At 34.7% G+C, this 20604-nt stretch overlaps 1 long non-coding RNA gene across 1 annotated transcript in view; it reads left to right on the top strand.

The window, feature by feature from the left end:
• The window catches only part of LOC122895786, a 39888-nt gene that overhangs the window by 10259 nt on the left and 9025 nt on the right, over nt 1-20604 (top strand). The window contains exon 2 of the long non-coding RNA XR_006382270.1: nt 6832-6885. This is a non-coding gene — a long non-coding RNA (uncharacterized LOC122895786). The remainder of the gene's footprint in view (nt 1-6831; nt 6886-20604) is intronic.

Raw genomic sequence — 20604 nt, 5'->3', positions numbered from 1 at the left:
TGTTAATAGATTCTCCTCCTCTAAAATTCCAAAATTTCAATTGAGTTTTACAGCAAATTATGGAAAGTTAGCATAGTTTTAGCCATTATCTCACTCAGAAGAGTGTGTGAAGCGTCCACACGGCCTTTCATTGTATTTATGCGGATAAAAAACCAAATCATCAACATTTAACCTTAGAATGGCATTACTAAGAAATATTTTGGAACTCAGTAACTTCTCCACTTTAGACATCATCCAGTAGCCCAAGATTCTTGGCATATCGTCAGTGAGTTTTAAAATCCAAAGATGCACTTGATCAGGAAGTTGTTGAATGAGCGCAGCTCTGTGTTTTTCCTCTTTGCTCTCTCCTGTGAATCCAAAACCGCCACCTCAATTACTGGCTCTTACATCAGTTGGCTTTGGAGATTACAGTTTTGCACTATGGCTCATGAGATGATAAGTCTGTAAGTTTAGCTTTAAGTGCTATGTAGTCATAAAATACAACACATAAGTTACTAATAGAGCATAGTCAAAAAAATGATATGTGCTACTGAAAAGATCGAGCAGGGTAATGAAGAGTCAGAAGAATAGAGGAAGATATATTTGTGCAGACTTCAATTTCTAATAGGAATTTAGGATAAAAGTCACTAAGAAAATGACACTTAGCAAAGATTTGAAGTTACTGAGGGAGTATATTAGTGCAAATAGGCTAGGCTATTTTGCAGCAGCAATGAAAAGTCAAATCTCAGAGGTTTAAAACCAGAGATTAAATTCTCATTTGAAGTCCATTGCATACTGACCTGCGGCTCTGCCCTGTCTCATCTTCATCTGAACCCAGGCTAACAAAGACTCCATCATCTGGAATTAAAAAAAAACAAAATGAAAAACCCTAAAAACAACAACAACAAAAAGCAAAACTGCACTGACTTGCAAAAGCTTCCAACAAAAGATGACATATGCTAATGTTGCTCACATTTTATTGGCTGACGCAGTTCACGTGGACAAGCTAAGCCTCAGGGGAACAGAGAAGTGCAGCCGGACAAATGCTGTGAAGTTGGAGACTCCAGCATGTGCTCCAATGCCCATGGATAATTCAGCCTCAGAGCCAGTATTAGGATGAGGGTGAGGTGAATAAGACACTCAAACCTGAAGTGCAAAACTTAGGGAGGCACCAAAAATTCATAAGTGAAATAAGTAATATTGAGATGTAATGTTTTATTTATTTATTTTTTTAGTTTTTGAGGGAATGCAATGTTTTAAAAACAGCTCAAAATTAGTGCAAGAAACCATGATGAACAAATATCTAAATTTTAAATTAAGATGGAATCAATCTATAGTTAGATTTGAGCCTGTGGCAAAAAAAAAAAAAAAAAAAAAAAAGCCTCCCTGAGTGGAAGTAAGTAATAAGAATACTGTTTTGTTCGTTTGCTTGTTTTTTTGTTTTTTTAATACTGATTCTGTTTTTATTCAAAATATATTCTGTAGGGCGCCTGGGTGGCTCAGTTGGCTAAGCAACTGCCTTCGGCTCAGGTCATGATCCTGGAGAACTGGGATCGAGTCCCACATCGGGCTCCTTGCTTGGCGGAAAGTCGGCGTCTCCTGCTGACCTCTCTACTCTCATGCTCTCTCTCTCTCTCTCAAATAAATAAATAAAATCTTTAAAAAATATATTTTGTATATCATGGATTATTTTATATTAACATTGGTTGCTTGAAATAATGAATTAGGGGAGCCTGGGTGGCTCAGTCAGTAATGATCTGCCTTTGGTTCAGGTCATGATCCCAGGGTCCCGGGAGCAAGCCCTGAATCAGGATCCCCCCCTCAGCAGGGAGGCTGCTTCTCCCTCTCCCTTTGCCTGTTGCCCTTACTAGTGCTCCCTCTTTCTCTGTCAAATAAATAAATAGAAACTTAAAAAAAATAAAATAATGAATTAAAATATTTTATTTTTTAATTTTTTTTTATTTTTTAAGATTTTATTTATTTATTTGACAGAGATCACAAGTAGGCAGAGAGGCAGGCACAGAGAGAGAGGAGGAAGCAGGCTCCCTGCCGAGCAGAGAGCCCGATGCGGGACTCGATCCCAGGACCCTGAGATCATGACCTGAGCCGAAGGCAGCGGCTTAACCCACTGAGCCACCCAGGTGCCTGAATTAAAAATATTTTAATCTTCATTACTGGCTTCTGTGGTGCCACTTTAAATTTTGTGCCTGAGACAGTTTTACATTCATATCACTCTAGCCTGGATATTCCACAGTAGCTATTACCAAGGAGATAGTAGTAGATACATTGGCTTAGAATATTATTCACGTCTTTATATTTTCTAAATGTAAATTTCATTTTCATTATTGAGGCGCTTTGAAATGCTGGGTAAACTTCCTAACCTATCTCAGCCCCACCATGTTTGTGAAACAAAGTTATATATCCTCATACAGTCATTGTGAAGATAATCAGAAAAAACAAATGCTTCTAACATTTCTTAATATATTTCTCCTGCCATATAAGCACTCAATAAATGCTATATGTTATTATGATTTAAAAACAAAGAAAAGGATGTAATTCTCTAAAGAGGTAAAGTGCACTAAGAGAAACTTTGTGGGATGAGACACAAAAATAGGGAGCATAAACATATTTTTAATGCAATACTTGTACTATTGTCTTCAGGCTTTCTGCACTTGTATTTTAATATAGCTTCAGAGTACTAAAAATGCAATCATACAAAACCCAAAAGATATAAAAATCAAAACGCCAGCTAGTCACTTAATTTGACCTATGTATATCAAGGCAAAATATAGAGATGTCTTCTAGACACTTCAAGGAGCCATGCTACTATTAAGAAAACATTTGGGCATAATTGACATCACAGTATTCAAGGTAGTGGCAGAAGTATAGAAAGAATGATGATAGAGGGTAGTACCTTTACAGTAAGGCCAAAGCCTAAGGGTCAAATAAAAGAGGTATTAAGAATGAAAAAAATATCACACACCTTTCAAATATGGGATTTAGGTAAGAAGTACTGGGGCATTAAAGGGAAAGAAGGTCATTTGGAAAATACTGGAACTATTGCTACGGAGATAAGGATTGTATCCAATAGTCAAAAAGGAATTTACCTCGTTTAGTCTTAACAATTCCATTTTTCAAGAAAATGCCTTGGGCAAAGCAAATATTGAATATCTTGTGCTTTTTACTCATTTTTTCCTGTCAGCAGTGAATTACTAATTATTTGGCTAAGCATCTCCCCACATGTTTATATATACCATCCTGCCTTACTCACAAATGTGTAACCCAAAGGGCCTTTCTGTGCCACACTGAAAAGGAATTTAAGTCAGAAAGTCAATAGGCCAGGCAGAAAGAAGATCAAGTAAAATGAGGTGAGGAATAAAATAGTACTTTTAGTGGGCAAAATAAAATAATAAGCCGTCAAAATGCAATGAGGCTTAAAAGTCACTGTTAATGATTTGAAAGAAAGTTAACCCATCTGTTTGATTAAAAGGTTTTAATATATAAAAAAAAAGGCCAGATAAGTCTCCCAATGAGGCTATTTTGTGGATCACTTTACATATGAGGGAAGAAAAAGGAACAGAGGATCAGGTGGGAATTATAATAGAAACTTGTCATGGAGAATAACTTAGTAAAATTGGAGAATATTTGAACCTAACAGATAATTCTTTGGTTAAAGTAACATTCCAATACTTTTTAACTTCCAGTTGTGCTTGGTGCTGAAGAAGATAGTAGTATGACATAGATTCAAGAGAATTTTTAAGGTTTTCATTATTATTACTAATGATTATGCACTGACCACTTAAAATTAGCAAGATGTACTCAGTAGTTCCTAAGCATTAGCTTTTTGATGCTCAGATTAGGGTAGTAATGTATTGTTTCCATTTTTGCCCGTGTAACAATTGGTTTGATTGTAGACAAACTTGCATAAAAGTCACCCATGTAGCAAAAAGAAACAGTGCCCTCATCACAGACCTTAAGAGCATGTGTTACTTAGGTGATAACATACGTTTCTTCTCTGGAAAATACATGTTTCTAGCGATATCTTATGTCTATGTTTGTATGTATTTATATATGTATGTATCTACCTACCAACTTGTTTATCTGTAAATCTTGTCAACCAGCAAAGATCCTACAGTACCACTCACCTTTTCCAAATATATCTGTAGACCGGGAGGATGCCATTCAAAGAAATGTTTGCACAGTGAGCCGCTAGTAGAACAATACAATAGCCCAGGTTTCTTGCTTCTCCCCAGATGGTTCTTCCAAATCCATCATATAAAGCAGAGTGCTCTGAGTTTAAGTGGAATTTTCTTCTCTGTCTGACATACACTACTGCAACCAGAGAGGTTTTGAGGCTCCTAAATAGACGTGAGCATCTGCAAGGGCATCTTGCTTCCGAGTTCGAATCTCAAGCCGGTGGTGATACTTCTTACTAACTGGAACTCTTAAACCTTCCATCACCCAGAAAGAGTCAGAATAAGTGCATTGTTAAATCAAATGGAAAATACATGAAAGATTCTACCACAGGTACCGAGAGAGAGAATTTTGCAGCATCACAAACGAGAAGCCAGAATTTTGCATAATGAATCAGAGAAAATTGAAATTGCTATAAACACTGGGAATCTTTCATAATTGGATTACTAGAGTGTTGAGATTTCAAACAGATTTTTATAGGTTTTGTCATTGGTTATGGTGGTAGTGATGATTAGATGGGTTTTGTTCAGAGTGTGTGTCTTGGTAAAGGAGCTTTTTTGGGTTTAGTTTAATTTATTGTTTTCATTTTCTCAAATTGTCTCCATTTAACCTTTTGTCTTTGCAAATTCCCTAGTACATCTTATTCCAGAAAAAATTCTGGCTTTTACAGATCCTATGAATCCTGTCAGTGTAGTTTTGTGTGCATGTGTGTGTGTGTGTGTGTGTGTGTGTGTGTGTGTTTATGAAAAAGCTAATTGACAGAACCGTTTTAGAAAAAGCTGATTTAGCAAGCCACATCAAGAGTAAAATTTAAAGTCCGTTTGATTTACAAATGAAATTTTGGTGCTTTACTGGATCTTAATTGGACGAAAAGACAAATTATAAATAGAAATCTTGGTATCATGACCCAGTGAACTAGTTATGTTCGTAAAGTTAGGGATCACAGATTATTAGTGATAAATAAATATTTTCTGACCTCTAATGATACACATAATTCATTATCTAAATTACATTTGATTATAACTGGTTTTTTAAAAGATTTTATTTATTTATTTATTTGGGAGAAAAGAGCTTGAGAGGTGAGAGGTCAGAGGGAGAAGCAGACTCCCTGCAGAGCAGGAAGTCCAATATGAGACTCCATCCTGGGACTCCCGGATCATGACCTGAGCCAAAGGCAGACGCTCTACCAACTGAGCCACCCAGGCACCCTACTTTTTGTAAGGTCAGGGTCTTAGCACATTTACAGATAAACCATTCACTTTACATTAAAATATTTTAATATTGTACTATATGAAAAAGGCAGCACCAATAATTATAGCTACATATTTGACAAATAGGTGGGCTTTTAAAAACTGGGCAGGAAGGATTATGTTATGAAGAATAGCCTGAATTTATGATTCTGATTATCTGTTATTTCTCATTTAGAAGGCTCAACTGAACTACTTGATTTAGGAGTGTAGGAACAGATAATAAATACCATACATTTTAGAATATATAATTCCTGACACATTTAGACTCTTGGAGATTTGAACAAAGCATTGCTGTTATCATCTGGTAAAGATTCTGATCCTGCATCCTGAGTCCTCTAGTTTCATGGTTTTGAAGGGCTCAACAATTTGCAAAATGCAGACATTTATCAAGAGCTGCTGTCGAAACATTTGAGTGAAGAAGCCGTCATTCTCCCTTGCCTAAAAGGTGGAATCTGTTCACACTTATTTTTCCTGAACTTGGTCACTTGACTACCATGTAAAATGTTAACATTAAAAGAAGATGGAAAGTGAATCTATTTAGCAATATAAAGAGAAAAAAAAGAAATATCCTGAAATAAATAAAAGCTAAGATTTTAAGCAAATTTGGAATCAAATTTTGGAAATTAAGTTATGTAAAATGGGAAAACTCTGTGTTGTAAATAGGAACAAATGATAAACAAAGTAGGGCGCCTGGGTGGCTCAGTGGGTTAAGCCGCTGCCTTCGGCTCAGGTCATGGTCTCAGGGTCCTGGGATCGAGTCGCGCATCGGGCTCTCTGCTCGGCGGGGAGCCTGCTTTCCTCTCTCTCTCTCTCTCTCTCTCTCTCTGTCTGCCTCTCCGTCTACTTGTGATTTCTGTCAAATAAATAAATAAAATCTTTAAAAAAAAATTATAAACAAAGTAGATTCTTTCCAGGGAGATTATAATTTTAATTTTAATTCCAGGGAGGTTTTTTCTGAAAAAGCAAAGGTGAATATTAATAGTGATCTCTAGAGCAATATTCCATGGAAGAAGGGAGGGTGAGCTCTGGAATCAATGAACCAGATTTAAAGATTCCAGACTCCAAAATGTCTAACTTTTCTGACCTAGAAAAGTCAGTTTTAACTTGCTGCATTGGTTTCTCAGCGATGAGTTCCCAAGAAACTGATAATGGTGAGCTCTACTGTTTGTACCAGGTGCCAGTTCCTTAAGATATTTGCATTTGCCTTGCAAAATTGCTTGAATTTTTAATTAGCAAAAATCTGTAAATAAAGATCTAACTGAGCATTAATTTCCCTCCTCCCTGCTCTCTGTCAGTTCTAATTTGTAGACAGCAAAATGAAAACCAGTTTGTTGATATAAGAAAACTCTATTTACATGTTCATGTTGTTGTCATAATAATTACTGTTGTTTTTAACTTGCCCTGACAGGGAGTTGAAACTATAGAGAGTGATGAATAATTTGCAATGAATCAAGAACACGATGTGAGTATTTTGTGGACAACTTTTAGTTTAAAAAGCTTGCATAATTTGCTTTTTCATCACAGTATTTATAATAGAAATGTTTCCAAAGAAAGAGTTACAACAATTACGTAATTATTTTCTTTAAGCATGGATTTCACTTATCCTCCAAGGGAACTGACACTTTGATTACTTCTTTTGACACATTTTGTCACATTTTCCTTTGTGGTCAACTATGATTACACCATGAGAAGCAGGATATAATTGGAACTAATGTCTCTAATTTTTGCAAATAGCAGAAACTCGCTAATTTTTTGATAGATAAAATATTAGTTTCTGGGGTGCCTGGGTGGCACAGTGAATTAAAGCCTCTGCCTATGGCTCAGGTCATGATTTCAGGGTCCTGGCATCGAGCCCCGCGTCGGGCTCTCTGCTGAGCAGGCAGCCTGCTTCCTTCTCTCTCTCTCTCTGCCTATTCGTGGCAGAGAGATCTCTCTCTGTCAAATAAATAAATAAAATCTTAAAAAAAAAAGAAATCTTATAAAAAAAATTAGTTTCTTGAAACCAATAGTACTTTCCACCCACAATGAATTTGTCTTCTTTCATCACATAAAATTATTTTAAATTTCACAATTGTTTTAAAATTTTGAAACTTTCTAATCATCAACAAAACGATTGGATTTTAGTCATTACAAAGCCTCCATCCCCTTGGTCACCAACTGAAATTGAATTCCCTTGTACTTTTTATTTTTTTTTCCAGTACAAAATCTGTTTAGGTTCTTTTTCTTTTAAGTGGATACAAGGTGCTGTTATCCTGTGAACATGCACAAAGAAAAGATCAATGTAAATCAAAAATCTGACTTATCATGGTAAAATTGAGGGAAGAAAAGGCAGGTCCAGAGAGTTGAACCGGATACCAGCACCATACTGAAAACAGAGAAACTCTAAAACTGAGCAAAGCTAAAAATAATTACAAGGCAAGAGTCCAAATTAGAGTTTACCCTTTTTATGAAAGAGGGAGTCTGGCGAACATTCTAGGCTACTTGGGGGAATCTGGATAAGCCTCAGCCTCAGAGCAGATTTGACCAGAAATAGGCTAGGGGTTGCAGGAACTAAAACTTTCTTTGAATTGTCTAAATTCTCAATTGGTTTCAGGTGTTAATTAAATATTATCTGAAGGATTATAACAAAATAATTCAGGTTATCTCTAAATTTTTTCAAATTCAATCATTCCAAAGCCTAGATTTTCTAAAACCTTGTGGTACTATTTTAGAGATCACTAGGATCAATCATTTGCCCCTAGAAAATGATTATTAATCTCCAAGAGACAAAAGCTTTTATTTTTTTCACACTTCACAATGCTTATCATATATAATTTTAGTTTCTTATAATTTTCATAATTTTAATTCCATTTGTATTTTATAAATTTAATTACCTATTATTTCAACTTATTTTAATGTTTCTTCTTTCTCATTAATGTCATCAATATTATCACTTTTTCATTTTTAAATATTAACTTACTAAATGGAAGGTGGATTAGATATGTGTGAAAATAAGAAGCATGAAGATACTCTAATATTCTGTATCTTAATCAAAAATAATGTATTTATTTATATGACTGGGTTTAAGTATGCCATCAAGCCATTTGTTTTCTTATTGTCCTTTTTTTGTTTGTTTGTTTTATTTTGTTTCTCATTTCTTCCTTTTCTGTCAGTTTTGGGGAAATTCAGAAAATCTATTTACTAAGGATGGTAATGATATTTTCTCTTGAATATTGATGCATAGGTATGTGTGAGTTGCTATTTACTGATCATTCTGGTGGTTATAATATATAACATTATGTTATCATATTTTGCTTTGATGTGTATTGTTCCAGTTCATGTAAAATCTTATAATTTACAACGGTAAAATTCTTTTAGTAATTTAGTAGTGCTTGTATTGTAGTATTGTTGCCATGTTTTACTTATATGTAGTTATATAAATACATTATGTAGCATTATTATTTTTGCTTTAATGAGTTCTCTTTAAAGAAATTAGGAGGGAAAAAAAACCCAGCCTTTTATATTAACCCATATATTTATCATTTCAAATACTGTTCATTCCTTTTGTAGATCCAAGCTTCTATTTGATACATGTTCCATTCAGGTTGAAGAACTTTTAGCATTCCTCCTTCTTTTTTTTTTTTTTTTTTTAAGATTTTATTTATTTTAGAGACTCAGAAAGAACACCCGAGCACCAGGGGCCAGGTTGGAGGGGAGAGCAAGGTGAAGGGCAGAGGAAGAGAGGGAGAGTCTTAAGCAGCACTGGCATGGGGGGCCCACAGATCATGACCTGAGTGGAAACCAAGAGTAGGAGACTCAACCAACTGAACCACCCAGGAGTCCCTCCCCTTTCCCTTTGCATTTCTTATAGTAGAAGTCTGCTATAAAAAATTTCTCTCTCTTTTTTTTAATCCAAATGTATGTTTATAATATCCTTACTTTTAAAGAAATAATTGGAGAATATGGAATTATAAGTTGATAGACATTTTAATTTTTTTCAGAATTTTTAAAATGTTGTTCTTTTGTTTCCATTTTGCATGGTATGGAATTTTCCCCCACCAGCTGCTGCTAGTTACTTTTACTCTATTTCATTCATTTTAATATATTCCCTTTAATATATTTTGTCTTTATTTTTGGTTATAATTCTTTGGCTATGACTTGTCACTGTGTGTGTGTGTGTGTGTGTGTGTGTGTGCGCGCGCGCGTTAGGTCTTACATACCTAGGGAAATTTGGGGGGATGGTGAAAATGTTATATACCTTTGTGTGTTGGAATCATGGGCATATAATTGAATTGTAAACCTAATGTCATTTTATAGCATCAAAATTTTTTTTTAAATGTTTTATTTATTTATTTGACAGAGAGAGATCACAGGTAAGCAGAGAGGCTGGCAGAGAGAGAGAGAGAGGGAAGCAGGCTCCCTGCTGAGCAGAGAGCCCGATGTGGGACTCGATCCCAGGACCCTGAGATCATGACCTGAGCCGAAGGCAGCGGCTTAACCCACTGAGCCACCCAGGCGCCCCTATAGCATCAAAATTTTATATTAAGTATATAATACTTGGGAAAACTATCATTTAAATAAAAGTAAAAGGTGTTTACTATCAGAAAGCCTGTAGTCTTTGTAAATCGAATGATTTACTTTCTGATTAAATTTAAGATTTTTCTTTCTCTTTAGTTTCCTGGTATTAAATCATACATATTGTGATTTTTTTAAACCACTATTCATTTGAATTCCCCGTGACTCTAAATCAGATGCTTTTTTTCCAACTATGACTTTCCATAGTGGATTTTGTTCTGTGTGGTGTAATTCTGGATTGTCAGTTCATTTACCTGTATAAAGATTTATTTGGGAGAAAGCTCTGAGATCTTAGTTAAAGGTTGATTCCTTCAGAAAGTATTTGTTTGTATCTGCCTGGTGACACAGAGCCTTATCACCAAAGGACATTTTTTTTCTATATATAATAATCGGCTTAGAATTTACGAGACCACAGCAAAAATGAAAATGTGCATCTTCCATTTTATCTGTGTGCAGGTCACAGATAGCCAATTATTAAGGGAATATATTTGGCTGATTTCCCTGGGTGTCTAGCCTCAAGAGACAAGTTCCTATGTTTTTTTTTTACCTTTGCTGGACATTAATTGATTTTCTGGTCCACTTTTTTTACTTATGCTTTATTATTTTGAGAATTCTACCTTTTGCTGGGTTCAGAAGTCCAACACTGTAAGTGGCATTATTTCCCTGTGTATCAGTTAAAACCCTATCTTCAGAGATACCAAGTTTGACAAACTCCCCCAAAAGCACACCATGCTCCCATTTTTTAAGATTTTCAAGCTTAGTGATTTTGCTTATGATTCTGCAAGTTCAATTGTGCATTTAAAATGGTATATGTATATGTTATCTTTCATTTCCCAGTCCCCTTTAGCAAAAGTTCCCCCCCCACTCTTGTCTCCCATATTTCCTAAAAAACAAACAAACAAACAAACAAACAAGAAACCAGAAAAACTCTCTTATCACATAACACAGTTTATAACTGATAGTGGAGCTATTAGAGTAATTTGAGATCCATTACATGATACCAGACAACTAAATGCAGAAAACAGTTTTATAGATTTAGGACTATCTTTCAGTTTCAGTTTAGATAAAATTTATTATTTATCAATGTTGTGTTCATTCTGTAGTTTTTAGCAGAGAAATTTGTGAAGATTTACTTTTGCAAAAGTCTTTTCATTTAATATTTATCTTAAAATATGAGAATTCAAATGTGACTTTTTATACATGTTTTTAATTTATATTTACTGATTTTTCCATTGAAATTGATTCTAGTATCAATCACAAAAAGGTGCTGTCATTTAATTTAATTTAATTAATTTATTTTTGAAGGTCCTGTAATCTTAAAGAAATATATAGTGACTATGACTTGGCTACTTACTCATTCTTTATTACCTTCTGCATGCAAACATCATGAGAGTCAAACATGGATACTCATCTTAATGAATTTTAACACATGCAGAAAGTAATGCATTAGGCAAATAAATCTGTATTTTAATATTGTGATGCATGCCATATATTATTCTATAAATAACCAAGCAGTGTGCTATGGATAAGAAAGAAGCAAGCCAAGTGGGTCCTCCCTTAGAGAGCTATATTGATGTGTGTCCTTAAGAAGGAGGAAGAGCCATCAAATGAAAAAAATATAAGTGAATTGAGAATTGGAGAAGCACATCAGACACAGAACAGCTCATGCAAAATTAATGAAGTCATGAAGTAGGGTATATCTTCATGGTTTTAATAATTTTGGGAAAATTATAGAGGTCAGTGTGACTAGAAAATATTGAATAGATTCTTAATTGAATTTTTAAATAACTACTATTTGAATCTGCCTATATTAATGGTGATTTTCTTGAAATCATAGAAAATTATGTGAACACTCACTATGAAGAGAACGGCTGAAACAAATCTAAAATGATGATGAAATAGACGTTAAGTAAAATGAAACACTAAAACTGAAAATACTTATAAAACTTAACAATAGAAGAAGCCAACCTCTACATCATTTTAGAATCATCTTCAACATATGACATTAAAATTAACACTACAATTTTGAAAATGTTCTTAACAAAATCAGAAACAAAATGGGATCTAAATAACATCATCATATAATTATTTTACACCATCTTGGAAATGTTTATGGTTGCAATACACACAAAAAAGAAAAGGTAAAGATAATTTGAAAAGAAGTTTTAAAACTACCAACGTTATAGTTGCGACTTCGTCTACTTTGTAAATGTATGAGTCGCCAAACTCATACAAATGCTCCAAAACAATTTTTGTTCTGGAGTGTGACTATAGAGTGTTGAGTTTTTTGCAGTAGTTCTAAAGTTTGTAAATTCTAAAGGAGAATTTTAATAGTGTATGCCAATGAAGATAACTAGAGTATAGATATCATTAAACTGCAATTTGATTATATTCCTTCATTTCTTACTGCATTGCGTAAGGTATTCCATTGTGCATTCATTTTTAGTACTTTTAATAGAATTTTAAATGTATCTATGTGACTTGCCTTGCCTGTAGAACTTGAAACACCAACATGCTACTCCAGGCAGAGGTAAATCACATAACTGCTTTTAATCTAACAAAATAGCATTCTATATTTATTACACAAGGGGATTTAAAATTTAATGCTATAATGGACTAACACATATGGAGCTTTTCAAAGAAGACGGTATTATATGCAACCCAAAGTAACATTGCATAGAATATTGCAAACTTCATGAGTTTGCTGATCATTATCACAGTCAGAACCAATGTGTTCCAGATTTTATCGATTAAATGACTACTTTTCACAGATGCATCACTTTGCATTTTCCCCGAACCCTTTTTTATTCATTTTATAAACTTTCAATTTCCATAATATTTTTAGATGAATCAAACCTGTTCTGCTGACCTACCTGATAGTATAATATGGTCTAAAAATGACCTTGAGTGTACTGCTTTCTTGTCCCCCATGATAATTAACAGAGCTCCTCACTTAGAACAGATCTGACCTACACTGCAGCCTGTTTATTGGCAGCAAGCACAAGGGAGATATATAGCATGCCTTTATAATTCACCATATAAAACCACAGGATGTCATTCTCATTTACTAAAAGTTATATAAATGTAAATTATATAGTATTTGGAAGCAGGAGTATTTTCCTTGTCTCTCCTCTTCCAGCTCCTTCTCCTTCTTCTTTTCCATTTAAGCAATGTTAGGTGAAGCCTAAATCTTCTTTGTAGCCAGAATGTAGGTAACTAGTTATAGTCTCTCGTTGTTTATAATCTTTATCATTTATGAAGAAATTTATGTAATTCCTGGACATGATATTTTTTCAGAACTCCTTTTTCTTCTTTAAAAAATTACTGAATGAGGGGCGCCTGGGTGGCTCAGTGGATTAAATCCTCTGCCTTCGGCTCGGGTCATGATCCCAGAGTCCTGGGACTGAGCCCCTCATCGGGCTCTCTGCTTAGTGGGAAGCCTGCTTCCCTTCCTCTCTCTATCTGCCTGCCTCTCTGCCTACTTGTGATGTCTGACTGTCAAATAAATAAAAATAAAATCTTTAAAAAAAAATTACTGAATGAGTATCAACTAAGGTTAGGACATTTCAACTGTATATCCAAAGCCAAAGTCTGCCAAAATCAAGAGCAATCTATAGTATCATTTACCAAGAAGATTATTGGCAGTTATGTTTATTGGCATCTACTACAAAAATGATTCTGTAGAAATCATGGCATTTCCATATTTTGTAACTGAGTTATAACTGTTTAATTTCATTTTCAGATACATATTACATCTAAACAATAAATTTGCCCTTTTAAATTAGAAGCAGTTTAAAACCAGATTGCAATTTTGTTAGAACTGGTAAAGTAATGGTTTGTGGTTGTTGATTATTTAATAAATCCCTGTTAGATTAATGGGAGGGCAGAAGATGGCCAATATATCAAATAAATATACCAATAAGAGTGTGATAAATACTATGAGAACAGTATAAGCACATGGCATATAGAGAGTGGATTATAGAGGAGAGGTTAATGAATTCTGACTTAGGGTTTGGGGGCATATTTCATGCAAAAAAAAACACTTTATTCTGGTCATGCAGTATAAAAATTATGTGCAGAAGATAAGATGAAGAAGCAGTCATGATATCGTAAGGCTTTCTGACTTGATATAAGTACTCATGAAAACCTACCTATCCTCTGAAGTCCCTGTGCTTTGTCAGTAACAGCTTCAAAATTTCACCCAGTAATCTGAAGATCTAGAACAATAATCATTTTGTAAATCACATATATATTTTAAGACTAAGAACTGTTTCATACATGTCAGTTTTGAAGTTTATAGGAACTACTTTGAAAAGGTCCAGCATCCCATAACTGATGCATCAGCAATCATATCTTTGGACAGCTGACACATCTCAGAAAGCTGCATGGCTAATACTAGTCAGTTAAGTACCCCAGATGAACAGCTTATATCTAAAATCCGATTACCAAAGATGAAACAGGTGACTCACTTCCAAAAATTTCTGCATCCCAAGTGTCTTCCCATCTGTCTAGATTACTTAGACTTGATAGAAAATACTTGGCATAGACGGTGGCAGACTCAAATGTATACTCTTGTTTCTATCTGGGAGGGAGCACACCTAAGACATTTGACCATCTCCAGGTATCAGCAGAAAAATCCCCACGCAGGAAACTTCTTTTTTAGACCAGAATGTCAGATCATGAAACAAGTGGGACAACCCCCTTAAAATAACCAAAACCGAGTTCTTATTTACAATTTGAAGAAAAAGACAAGCATGGACATATAGCTCTCATGGGACAAATAGCTCCCATCTGATGTTAACACATCTAGTCTTGATCTGTATAAAATTCTGATACTTCACAATGGCTGTCTAAATGCACATCAGAACATATTTGCACTATAACACATCCTAAACATCTATTGTGAACACTGAGAACATTAAAGAGTTCCATAATGGCTTTTGGTGGCTTCATATTTAGCATGAGGACTCCTTGTACACCGTCACCTGTGAAACCAGAGATCAAGGCAGGCTCTCTGTCTTATGCACCCATTTATCATCAACTGTTTAAAACACAAGTAGTTAAATTTAAGATTATTTATGAGTACTTACTATTTACAAGCTATTTGTGGTAAATAACTATTCTAAATAATATAAATTGAACTAAAAAGGCAATCACTCATTTGTGGAGCATAACCAATAGCATGGAGGACAAGGGGCGTTAGAGAGGAGTAGGGAATTTGGGTAAATTGGAAGGGGAGGTGAACCATGAGAGACTATGGACTCTGAAAAACAGTCTGAGGGGTTTGAAGTGGCGGGGGGGTGGGAGGTTGGGGTACCAGGTGGTGGGTATTATAGAGGGCACGGCTTGCATGGAGCACTGGGTATGGTGAAAAAATAATGAATACTGTTTTTCTGAAAATAAATAAATTGAAAAAAAAAAAAAAGGCAATGACTTTTCCCAGTTTTTCTGCTCCTATTAAAAGCACTGTTCATTCAACTTACTATCCCTTGTATTTACTTACAATCTGCTCTGCATCTTCATCGAGGTCATTCTCTTTAATAATAAACTTCATATTTTATCCCCAATGTATTTGCATATGCAATATTATAATTGATATACTAGCAGTTTATTAATTCCCAGGAAGGCTTTGAGACACTTGTTAGAAGTTATAAAATGCCTATTAGTGTTCTAAGCACAAGAAGCAAGCTGAATGGAGCTCTACCTGGGATAAGTATACCTTGGCAGGTATCACAGTCTGGCTCTTAAATGAGCTAAACACAGATATGTTAGAATTTGAAGAGACAGTTACCTTGAACGCTTTGATGGAAGCTGAACATTATCATGTTCTATTTACTTGTCTTTCCTTGTTCTCTCATAAACCCTTTTACTTAAGAATCAACAAGACCACCCTTAGCAAACTTGGATGCACAAACATCTACCATCGGAGTGGTCTTCAGAAGATACTCCAGTTAGACAACCCTCTTCTTCCTTGAGCTGAAGTTAGGAAGAATGTAATTTTTCTGAATATTGACAGAAAAATAGAGCTCCTTTGGCAAAATACTGCAATCTACTAAATCCACAAATTCTTTGAGTGATTTTTATTTTTTGTTGAACTTGGAAATGAAGCTGAGATTTAAGTTCAGGTCCATGAAGTGTGTAATGGCGGATAAAATAAAACCAACAGTTCAGAAGATCCAGGAGGCAATGAAAATGGAAGTCCACATACTGTAAGGGACCGTAGAAATCTGAGGTTGAACACCCCCCGTAGCTTATAGAATTTTCACAGTCAATGTAGTTTAAGTAGACCTCATGAGGCAGGGATGCATCCACAAAAGTCTGGATTGTAATGGATTGTAACAATGGTAATGTGCCCGATTCAAATTTCTGAGCCAGGGAAATCTACCTTCTTCTATAGTACAATTTCATCCAAACATTTTTGTCAAAAAGATGTACTCTAGACTACTTTATCAACTTCTATCTGCAAGTGAGGACATGGATACCATGAAAACAGAAGTGGAGATCTGTGTATAGTGATGGTTTGGGATGGTTATGCAATTCAAAAATCTGCAAAAACAACTTTCTGTTTTCCCAGAACATTGCCTGATTTTGCACCTCTCCCCTATTTCCACTACTTTTTGATTTAAATTTTCCATATCTCTCTCTCAGTCCCTTGTTTAACAATGTTCTTGTTTCAATTTAAGAATATAGTTTAGGGCACCTGGGTGGCTCAGTGGGTTAAAGCCTCTGTCTTCAGCTCGGGTCATGGTCCCAGGGTCCTGGGATTGAGCCCCGCGTGGGGAGCCTGCTTCCTCCTCTCTCTCTCTGCCTGCCTCTCTGCTTACTTGTAGTCCCTGTCTGTCAAACAAATAAATAAAATCTTAAAAAAAAAAAAGAATATAGTTTAATTGAGTGATCTCTTTTCTGTTTCTATTATTGCCTGATTTTATTTAACTCTAGTGCTATGTTCTATTATCATAAAAACAATTGACACTTAATCTGTAGGTAAAACATGGAGTTTGAGTTGTTCAATTCCCTTTCCCACTCTGGCTTTGTGCTGGAGCTCAGTTTATCTAGGAAGTAGGAAATTCACAGAACCAAAATATTAGATTTAGCTAACATTTGAAAATTAAGCCTGTACCCGAAAGGTAGATGCATGCCTAAAAATTATTTTTTGCATCTTAGTTTCTATTTTTCACTATGAAAATAGCACATTATGTCATCATTTTAAAAATCAGAATTATTTTGAACACTTTAACCATCAATATCAATATCTGTTAATCTATTGCTTCAATATTGTGGTAACAAAATGTCCAATTAAAATGTACACTATGGAGTATTATGCCTCCATCAGAAAGGACGAATACTTAACTTTTGTAGCAAGATGGACGGGACTGGAAGAGATTATGCTGAGTGAAATAAGTCAAGCAGAGAGAGTCAATTATCATATGGTTTCACTTATTTGTGGAGCATAACAAATATCATGGAGGACAAGGGGTGTTAGAGAGAAGAGAGTTGGGGTAAATTGGAAAGGGAGGTGAATCATGAGAGACTATGGACTCTGAAGAACAATCCGAGGGGTTTGAAGTGGCGGGGGGGTGGGGAGGTTGGGGTACCAGGTGGTGGTTATTATAGAGGGCACGGATTGCATGGAGCACTGGGTGTGGTGAAAAAATAATGAATACTGTTTTTCTGAAAATAAATTAATTAATAAAAAAATAATAAAATAAAATGTATATGTTTTCATGTGTGCGAAGTTAATAATCAGCAATTCTACAGTTGCATTTTAATGAAAGTTGATTTGCATGAAAGCTTAACCAATTTCTAATTACATAATCTTTTGGAATCATTTAACCCTTTTAGTTATAGATCCTTCATTCATAAAATGTTCATGAAATAACATTCATATCAGGTATGAAGAGGATATGAGGCAATCAATGACAGTGCAGAGCAAGAAATCATTAAATATGCTCAGTTAATATTACAAGAATCTACAGGGCATCCTGTTTTCCTAAGCACTAGAAGAAGATTCATCACGAAAAATTGCCTGTTAAATAAAGCCCCTAATTAATTATCAGCATTATGTTTATTATCAAAACTTTATTGAAAATGACATATCATTTTAAAGGATAAGTATTAACACACTATCCTTGGCCTTTAAAATGTAGGTAGATATTCTTCAGGCATCATTATAAGTCATTTCTTTTATATAAACCTGCAGAAATCATTCTATATTTACTCTTTAACCCAAGCTGAGCTGCAGGTGTTGTCCATGCATCATTGCTTTGGATATTTCACTGTGGATTATCAGGATATACTTGGAGGCTGAAAGCCCGTGTCAATTAAGTACACTACCACACTTAAGATCTCTATTACTATAGAAGTTCTATTGGATTCACACGGTTCCACATGATGTCTTCACCTTATCCCACATTATTCTCCTGACATTGATGCCTCTGCTTCTCGTTTCTTCTAGCCAAGTTATAGGCTTAGCTTTTGAAATTAAAATGGCAGTAAATAATAGGGCATAACCGAAAACATTATAAATATGTAGAAAGTGAATAACTATGTAGGCAAAGAGAGAGAAGAAACACAGAGGAAGAAAGGTAAAAGAGATTTGACTATAATGAAATGAAAACTGTAGTTTTGTAATTATATCATTTTTCTTGTGAAAAAAAAATAAAAAACTGTTAAGAGGGAAGTATCCTGGATTCTAGGATACCAAAATGCCTTGAGTTATCTGGATATTAGCAGAATTGCCCTAAGTCTGAGGTTGTGATAAGGTTGTAAGTTTGATGTGTATAAATTGATGGTTGAGGTGTTACGCACAATTTTTCATGGTATTTTCTATTTTATCTTCTGCATAATTAATTGATTCCTCTGTGTTTCAAGTTTCAATATTCTTGGATTACACATCTATCTGTCAGTCTATCTATCTATTATCTATCCACCTACCTATCTACCTGTGTAAGCCTCTTGAATTTAGACATCAACGACCACAATCTCAAATACTATCCTGATTGGTCAAAGAGTACTGATGCTTTCCTTAACTTATTAAAAAGAATAATTCATTTTAAATAAATCAAGGGCATTCTACATCTGGGCTGAACTTACAGGAAGTGTTTTTAATTTTGCTACTTTAAAATAACCTTAAATTTCCTTACTGTGATATTTAGAGCAAGGCCATAGTAACAGAATATCCTTGCACTTACTATCATTTTTTAAAAATATCATATGCTCATAAAGTAATTTAAAAAAAATACATAAAACACCGAGAACGATTTGTATTAAGTTGGAACTAAATATTTAAGCTTCAAAACTATCTTAAATCTCCAGTAACAATGGTCTTTCTTTAAAGAAAGTTACCAGAAATCCCATCTGGCAAGAATGAAGGACAAAACAAGGAAGTGAGAGAAGAAAGATAAAGGGAAGGAAGAAAGAAACATAAATTCCCTTGTTGTGCTACGAAGAAAGTTAAAAGGATTCAAACAGATTGTGTCATAGTTATGGCACAAGCATGCCTTTTATTTTGATTGCTTCCAGAAAAATGTATAAAATATTTTATGTATGCACACATATTAGATTTGAAAGTTGAAATTTCATTTCAATTAAAATATTGTTCTTTCTCTTATGTTTATTCTATAAACTTTGTAAAGAAAACCTACTTGAAACTTTTGACAATTTCAACATGAAATACCCTTTTTAAGAATACTGCATTCATTGACACTGTTGTTCAATAGAACCAAATGAAGAGTAAATAAACTTTATTTTCACTTTGAAGAAAAACTGAGACCATCGAAATTTTAAAGGACTCTTCGATTAACGGGGCAAATCATTTCATTTTCCTGAAAAACATAGATATATCAATTAAAAATTCCAAAATTCTGCAAGTGACTTTTTTGTATGCAAAACACTCAATATTGATATTATGACATACCGAGACTATAATTTTCTTACATATATGTTAGGATATGAGATTGTCTTAAAAATAAAAAAAAATGAAGTCTAGACTTAAATTAACTAGGTCATTCTTCTAATTGCATTTTGTATGGGCCTTACACAGAGAATATATGTGAATGTGTAACAGAAGATAGTTTACACTTGTCATAGAAATTTTGACACATAAAAAGGGAATAATTCCCAGAAAGATGATGTTTAAGACAGTATTTTGAGGCTCTAGAGAAACTGTTTTGAGTGGTATTTACGCAAAACTAATAACATGCAAAAATCATTAGGACAAGAAAATGCTACCAAAATGATACAAGAACAGTGTTAGGTTTCAGCCTGGTCAGTGGTTCGGTTGGGAGTGAGAGCAGTGTAGGGGCATCTGGATGGCTCAGTTGGTTAAGCATCTGCCTTCAGTTCAGGTCATGATCTCAGGGTCCCAGGATCAGGATCAGGCCCAAGTCAGACTCCCTGGTCATCAGGGAGTCAGTTTCTCCCCAACTTTTGCCACTCCCCCCTGCTTGTGCACTCTCTCTCTCAAATAAATAAGTAAAATCTTAAAAAGAGAGAGAGAGAGAGAGAGCAGGGTATGATTGATAATGGGTTCGGTTGAGAGCCATTAAAATATTTCATGCTGGGAAGAGAGAAGTTATTGCCCTATGTGATTTAAAAAATGATTTTTGAAATGATTAATTAATTAATT

Source organism: Neovison vison, chromosome 1 (assembly GCF_020171115.1).
Source record: "Neovison vison isolate M4711 chromosome 1, ASM_NN_V1, whole genome shotgun sequence".
NCBI classification, from domain to species: Eukaryota; Metazoa; Chordata; class Mammalia; order Carnivora; family Mustelidae; genus Neogale; species Neogale vison.
Note: the sequence above shows the minus strand (reverse complement) of the source record. Positions and strands in the feature narration are given on the sequence as shown.